This window comes from Columba livia, chromosome 5 (genome assembly GCF_036013475.1).
Source record: "Columba livia isolate bColLiv1 breed racing homer chromosome 5, bColLiv1.pat.W.v2, whole genome shotgun sequence".
Taxonomy (NCBI): Eukaryota; Metazoa; Chordata; class Aves; order Columbiformes; family Columbidae; genus Columba; species Columba livia.
This window is the reverse complement of record NC_088606.1, coordinates 44,541,226-44,549,325: the sequence shown is the minus strand read 5'-3', so window position 1 is coordinate 44,549,325 and position 8,100 is coordinate 44,541,226.

The following is an 8,100-nucleotide window of genomic DNA, read 5'->3' as shown; positions in this document are numbered from 1 at the left end:
TCTGACAGGTAAAGATAGTGACTTGAATCTTTTCCACCACCAAGAGCAGGGAGTGCCTCTAAATCATATCCATTTTCGTGCTCAAACTGCCTTGCAGAAGTCTCCTTCTGGTGGTAGATCATCTTGTAACAATCCCTTTCATACATGTTGCCAGCAATAAATATGTCCTCTCTGGATCCTCATCTCACAGTATCACAGTATCACAGTATCACAGTATCACAGTATCACAGTATGTTTGGGATTGGAAGGGACCTCAGAAGATCATCTAGTCCAATCCCCCTGCCAGAGCAGAAACGCCTAGATGAGGTCACACAGGAACATGCCCAGGTGGGTTTTGAATGTCTCCAGAGAAGGAGACTCCACAATAGTGGAGCACAGTTCCCCACAAGGGATTTATGGCTTGGCTCTGTGCTGCAGCGAGTTGCAGTGAATCTACCAATCGTTGTTGCTTGCCTCATCGTTTCTTTCATGGCTTTGGGCTAAGCATGGATACAGGATTAAAAACACAGTCCCTATCTTGTGGACCTTATGGTATGGCTGCAGTAGACCCAAATGCCTTTCAAGTTAAGGTCCAATCTTGATCTGAATTTTCATGAAGACTCTTCTGTTGAGTCTCATCTCAGAAGATTTTCGTTTGGATGTTTGAGAGACTTTCAAATAACCTAAGAGGAGAGTGCTGAAATTGCATTGACTTTGGTGAGAATTCCCACAGAAATTTAATCCATATTGGGATTTTTTCCAGCTATAGAAACTGTGTTGGAGTTTCAAAAAATACTATCTTGATTTGTTTTGTTTTATTTTACTTCATTTAATTTCATTTATTTGTATGTTGTCCTTGTTTCCACTATTTCATTGCACATCACCGTAAGAACATCCTAGAGACACACTTGGAACTAGCACAAAAAGGATAGCAAATATAATGTAGAAAGGGAATCAAAATGGTATTTAGAAATCTGACACATTTCCTAAACTGGAAGCAGTATTTTCATGAAACAAAAGCCTTTTTAAATGTCTGAAACGATCTTAAAATTCTGCTTCACTGAAAATTATAAACATATTAGTTTTCATTTTTAGTTTAGACAGAAAAGAAACTCATCAGTGATGACATCTCCTGTACAAGCAGCATTTGGAGGCTGAAGCAGCCCTTGGTCTGTGTCTTTAAGAAGGAGGGATGACAAGAGGCTGGCATGCGGTGGCTGTTAGCATTTCCAAGATGCTTTGTATTATGGCAGGACAGAAGAGTTGACAGTCTCTTCTCAGTTCTGTGGTTAGCTGGCTACAGGCATGCAGTCATTACTTTATATTAATGTGAGATGTGAACACTGTTTTGCTGGTTATAATTACTCTCCAAGTGGTACAACCTTAAAAATTACAGCTTTGGAGAATCTCTTTCTCTGTAGTTCTTCCTGGGAGTCCCTGCCTGGGTCGGTTCCCAATAAAGAGATTTTCTAAGGGGGCTGGGAACCTATTGACTGATTTATTTTCTTTTGGATGTTAATTAACTTCGATGTTCTGCAGCCACGCTCCTGGCTGCCATACTGCATGCAGGGAAACAGCAGGGCTGGGCCTCCGCTTGGGAGAAAGACCACAGTGGGGGTCAGATGGGAGTGAGTGTCGAGGGTTTATGTTGCAATTTGCTCATAAGCCAGAAGCAGAAACCTTTCTGAAGAGTCCTTCTTTTCAAAAGACACCCCAACGGACAGTAGTGGGGATGTCCCCGTTCACCAGACTTTTTGAATATGGCCAAGGCAGATGGAGATACCCTGGTGTGGGGTTGCCCTCCAATGAAGAGGGAGTGGGAACTGCTCGTGTCCCCACAGGCAGCTGTACCTTCTGGAAAGGTTGTTCTGCAGCTGCCAGAGTCCCCAGCTTCCACACCAGCCAGATCAAACGCAAGGCAAAGACATCTGAAACAATTGCTTAAGCAGTGATGAAAGGAATCAGACTCCCTTTATCTCCAGGAAAGACACGGTGTCATCAGGCTTTGCACCATATTTCAGCACCATTCTCTGCACCGAGCTGGCCAGCAAGGGCCTGTGTGGCTGTACAAGCAGATGTGGTGATGGATTCACTGCTGTTGAGTCTAAGGCTTGGATGAAAACCAAGCCGCTCCTCTCACATGGGCAGGAGCCATCAGCAGTGATGACCTCCAGTAACACTCAGCTCTCAATGGGATCTTAACCAGATCATTCCCCTCTGTCAACAGAGCCCTTCAGCACACATCGAAATGAGGTGCTGGCAAACCTAGAATCACACTGAAGCCCTGCTAGGCTTTGGGTTCATGTTGCCGTGGCACACCAATCCTCAGGCCAGCAGAGCGAATTTAGGAAGTCATAGAGGTGGCTAATTCCATGCATAGACATTCCCTCCTCAGCCCAACAAAGCGGTAGCCATTTGCAAACATATAAAAAGTGGCTGGCCTTCAGCTATGGTCCACAGTGTGCTTCAGTATCCAAGTGAGGCTGCATTGTCCAAAATGTTTGAAAGCCGGAAGTACAAACGCACATTTTTTTTCTTTACTACCTCCCTCCTCAACCTCTTTTTGTTTTGTTTTAGAGTACAGCAGGGCAAAGTGAAATAAGAATGAAGGGATGTACTCCTTTCTTCTGGTAATGGAGAAGAGAGGTGGCCTCTTTTGCAGAGGAAACAACCCTATTTTTACAGAATATCATTTTAAGATCCCTAGTGTTAATGTTTACATGATGCTGCTTCTACTAGAGCAACACGTGATACCCACATTTATGGTAGCAGCCTTCTCAGCCATCATTTTGCCACACACATCATAAGTCAGCAAGACCTCCTGCATGTTTGTCATGGAGCTCTGGCTTTGTGCCTCTCCTCCAACCAATTTGTACCACACTCTGAGTATTTAGCAACTTGCTGCAGCACAGAGCCAAGCCATAAATCCCTTGTGGGGAACTGTGCTATAAATGTCCACTTGGACCTCTACACTGCCAAGATGAAGCAGGCTGTACCCTTAGGCCACGGGAAAGCAACCCCTAAAAAAACAGTCTATAAATGAGAGGTGGGTGAGGAGAGCCCCAGTTAACCTGTACCATTCCCTCCTGAGCAGGATGCAGAGAGCCTCACTGAACTTAACATGAGACAACAGCAGCTCTGCCCACTAGGATGGATCTAGCATAGACAGATGGTCCAACAGAGCAAAGTCAAACACTTTTCATGTTGCAGTGAGAGGTAGAAAGATAAGAAGGGGCAAGAAAAGCTGTGGAGACACCTGTTTCTGCTCACAACATGGAAGTAACAGAATGCTGGTGTCACTTACCAGCAGGTTGGATGCAAGTATCCCTCTGGAGAGCAGGCAAGTAATACAGTGTGATTGTCAATTCATAGTAAACCAACCTTTAGTCTCCTGTTGCCTGTCTCTTTCTAATCCGGGCCCAGATCCTCCAGGTTTATTCAGATATCTCACTCCTCTTTAGACACATACTTCCCATTAATGCTAATGAAATGTTCCTAAACAGGAGACAGATGCCTAGATCAGAGGCAGATGCATAGATCATTTACAGAACCTGGAATCCTAGCAGTAACTGATTTTTGTCAATTAACTCATTTTTTCTGATGGTGGAAATGAGAACAGAATTTAGTCCATCTCTCTCAGAGCATTCAGTGGGTACCTGTGCTGCTGTGCATTCAAAGAATAGATACCTCTAAATACTGGGATGGGTAAACTTTTTTCTCAGAAGCAGCAATGAACCTTTCTGCAAATGGAAATGGCAGATCCATCATCAGTCTGAAAACAAACAAGGCAGTAGAGCATTTTTATTTCTTCAAGGAGGACCAGGGAAACCAGCAGCCTTTTGCCCTCCTAAATTATCTAGAGCACCTCAGAAAATCAGAAGACATTTATTCACAACAGAGTACTCTCTCTCTCTGTATCTCTAATCCCACACAATATCTGGGTCAGGATTGTGGGATGGGTGAATCCATACCTTATGGTTGTCTGGCTAGAGTGCCAAAACTGCCTCAGTGCCCAAGACCAGCATGCTGACACCCCCCAAAATGCAGAGATTTCCAGCAACGTGACACAAGTGTTCAAAAACAAGCTTCAAGCGTCATCCATCCCGTCTCCAACACAGACCAAACTACATGATCAACTTTGTGGAAGAGCGGCAGCTGACCTGGAGTTACCAGGGCTCTTTTGGCTAGCACTGGAAACCCAGCTATTGGCCAACAGTCTGAGCTGTCGGCGGCAGATGACTGGGTGCTATGGGATCATTCTCCAAGCTCTCAGACAATGAAAAGACTGTTTTCTTTCCCAAGCCTCCTCACTGACTGCCACATTTAATGAAGATACATGTTGGTACAGTCAGCACCTTAGGTGGTGAGACCATCAGTTGTCTTCTGCAATGAAAGGGGCTCTTTTTTCACCCTTCTAGTTAGTGAAGCTTATTGAGAGAGACTGCAAGAGATGAATTATCCCAGCTGAAAAGCCTGGGCCTGTTAAATCTCGTAGGGTGGCTAGCTGGGCAGCGCTATTGCAACACAAAGATGACTCAACCACATAGCATCTTTGTTGGCATCCCATTAGCTGCTGCGGAGACGATTATTTCTTTATTGCTAAACAGAGTCTGTCAGTGGCTTGGGGCACTTCTGTGAAAAATGTAACAGAGGCAGAATAATAATTCAAAACACACCAGACCAGAAAACCATGGCTCATCGTATCAGACTCTTTCTGCCTGAAAATCAACCAGTCCAGATCATTCAGGGTGGGTGAATCAATGGCACAGATGCTTGTGACTTCACTAGAAGTAGTGCATCCTTCCAGGAAAGCAAGATCCCCTCTCATACAAATGGCCTTACGAATACAGAGCAGAAGGTAGCAGAGAAATTATCTGAGCGGAAGCTGCATCAGCAGAACTGACTCAGAAGAGAAATTTGCTTTTCAAAGTTTTCCATGAGGCGTCAGCTGCTCTTGGGTGAAGTGATGCTAGCAGGCAGCATCCCAGTTACTTTCCCACTGTGGGAACCAAACCCTTTTAAAACTGTTTTGACTGTAACCAAGGAATAAGAGAGATGGATGAAGCCAACCGAAAGTGTGACAATCTCCTAGAGGCGCACAGATGGTGAGCAGACCCTGGAAACTGATTCACTTTGAGCGATCACTTTCCTGAAGCACATTTTGGACAGTTTTCAGCCTCTCTGAGGACCTGAGGAAACCCGTAATTTCTCCAAGGCAAAAGGAGAGGCAGGAAGGGAGAAGGGAAAAAAGCATGATTTTTCCTTGAAATGCACATTCACACATATTTATTTATTCACCCCTTGACATTGAGAGAAGCTCATCTCTCAGAGAACGATCACCCGTGGTTCAGCCCAGATGGAGGTGGGATACAAATTTCATTGCCAGTGCTAACCATGAAAAGATTTTCCCATTTTACCAGAAACCACAGTCTTCCATAGTTCCCAGACTGCTCAAGTGATGTATAGCTTGGTAATTGTCCTGAAAGATAAGGGGAAGCCTCCTCTGCGGTTGCATTTGATATTAGCCTGATGTATGGGATTGCTCAGTGCTGGCTCGGTGGAGGGTGTCTAGAGACAGTGTGGAGTATGTTTCTCTGCCTTCTTCTTGCTGGGGAAACTCTGCTGGTGGCAAGCAGGATCCTGAGGGTTGCAAATTGCTTTCCCACATCTAACATCCCTTTCATAGCAGCCTTAGTAATTTTTTGGCATAAGGAGGAGGAGAGTTAAAGGGTTGTTTATAGCTGCTCTGAGCCTTCTCTGCAGTGCTGCCTCCTCTGCGGCCCCCCTGCACCAGGGACAGAAGGGTAAGAGTGAAATGGGAAATGGCAGGGAACATCTTGCAAGTGGAAGAGGGAGAAAAGCTTCTGGAAAGGGAAACCTTCACCCATGGCAAGTAGCAGAAGCCTGTTTTCTTGGGTCAGTGCAAGCGACACTGGAGAAACCCTCAATCGATTTTCCAGTAGAAACACTGGTAGTGGCAATTCCTGCTACCAGAAAGAGTCTGCAATGCCTTATTTTCTACTTTCCAGAGAGATGTGAGGAGGATCTCATTAAGATTTTGGGATTGTCCAAGCAATCAGGATGAGCAGCCGCTAGATGGCACGTCCATCCTTGTCCAGACTCAGTATCCTATAGCCATGAAAGGTCAGGGTGTCCCTGCTCATTCCACACAGGCACAGCAAAAGGATGAAATGTTATCTCAGCATCTGCTCTAAGAAAATGCTGGCACACTTTGCAGCTATTTTGCACTGGGGATCTGCAATCTGATGAACATTCCTCTGTGATTTTGAAAGGATTTAAAAATAAGCTGTGCACAGACTTTGCAAACTTGCTCTCACTGGTTTCAGTGGAGATGTACTGGGACTGCAAAGAGCATTTATGTGCAAAACAGCTCGTAAAAGGAAATACACAGTGCTTTGTTCTCCCACAGGAGGGCTAGTGAATTATTTGGGTAGAACCCACATGAAGTAAGAAGTTATTGGTAGATACTATTTTCCAGATCCTCAGCTGCTGTTATGTGGTATACTTCCCTCATTTATACTAGCTGAGAGTCTAGTCTCTAGGTCTCCAGATCAGAATTAAGCAGGACACCAAGAGGTCTTTGGAGAAAGGAGGTTTTATTTGAGGGGACTGTCAACCACTTTAGATTTGGATCACTTTTTCTCAGAAACTTAATCTCAGAGGAACCGACAAAACAGAAAAGGCAGGAGCGAATCAAGCACATTAAGGCATTTATGCTGTCAGTCACGGTGTTTTCCACGTGTAGCAGCAAATTCTAAAGTCTTTCAAAGCAGAGAGTTCCAGTGTAGCTTTTGTCATTGAAAAACTGGCTCGCACTACACAGAAATCTAAAAGAAAACCAAGCTCATGGACTTACCTATCAAACCAGTCTTATGTACCATAAAGAATTTGGGTTCTGGTGCAAAAAGACTGAAATAACCCTCCGACCCACTGCCAATTTTTCCACTACAACATGAATGATTAGAAGTATTGTACAGGGTTTTTTAAAATTCTCCATTGTTTTCTCAATTTGTGCATAAGGGCAAAGGCAAAGACTGTGCTTTTATTTGATGTTATTTTGAAATTAACCCTTTATGTCTCACTTGCATGCCTATAAACTTCTCTAGTACTTCTTAGAGGGTACCAGCCCTAGCTCTCTGTAACATGAATTAGATCAAGTTGGACAACAAATATGTTACTTTCATGAAACAAAACAGCAACTAAAAATAAATATTTGAATTTCCTAAACACGTTTAAAGTTGACAGGGAGCATACAGCAAAACTATACAGCTGGGAGGGGAGGAAAAGGGAGTCTCACATTTTGTGAGTTCTCTTTGTTGCTAACCTCTATGGAGTCACGGTGCTCTGCCGAAACTTTGGGGTACTTCTATGATGCAAATAACAAATAATCCTCCCCAGGAGAGCGCCGCTGGAGATCCAGCCCCGGATTTGAGGCTAAAGAGAGACACCAAGTGGAAGAAAGGCACATGACCAATTGCAAGTCATCAGTGGACCTCAAGGATTTGACTCCTACACGGGGTTCACTGCAGCTTTATGTGCATAAACAGGTGATGCAGAGGCGCATTTGGACACTTCACTGCCCATGTGGGCATTGGAACATGCACCTGAGTGCAAAAGAGCAGGGAGGTGGAAAGAGACTTCTTTCAACACAAGATTTAAAATCGTCTCTGCATAGCAAGGAGTTGCTTGTATGCCTTCATAAATGAAATTGAAGGGTATTCAGTCCCTAACACTTTTGTGGATCTGAGCTCACACAAGAAGTACTAGTGTCATAGGATTGTTTGTTCCACTTGCCTTGCTCCTGCAGGTAAAGCATGCCACTGTTGCATGCATTTCCCTGAGAAAATATCCAGCCTGGCAGTGCCAGTTCCTGAGTGCTTTCATTTACTTTGGCAGACCTTGAAAAGGGTTCTCCTTCCTTGGACTTTCTGGAGTGTTTATGCTAACTGGACTGAAGCGGATGACTTCTAACCAGTGTCTGGGGCCAAGGCATGTGGAATGAACACTGCCTAAGCAACAGCATCTGTCATGACACACTCATTCCTCTCAGTCCAAGGTAACAGAGAGTTAAAATAACTCTCAAGAAACAGATGAGTGTTT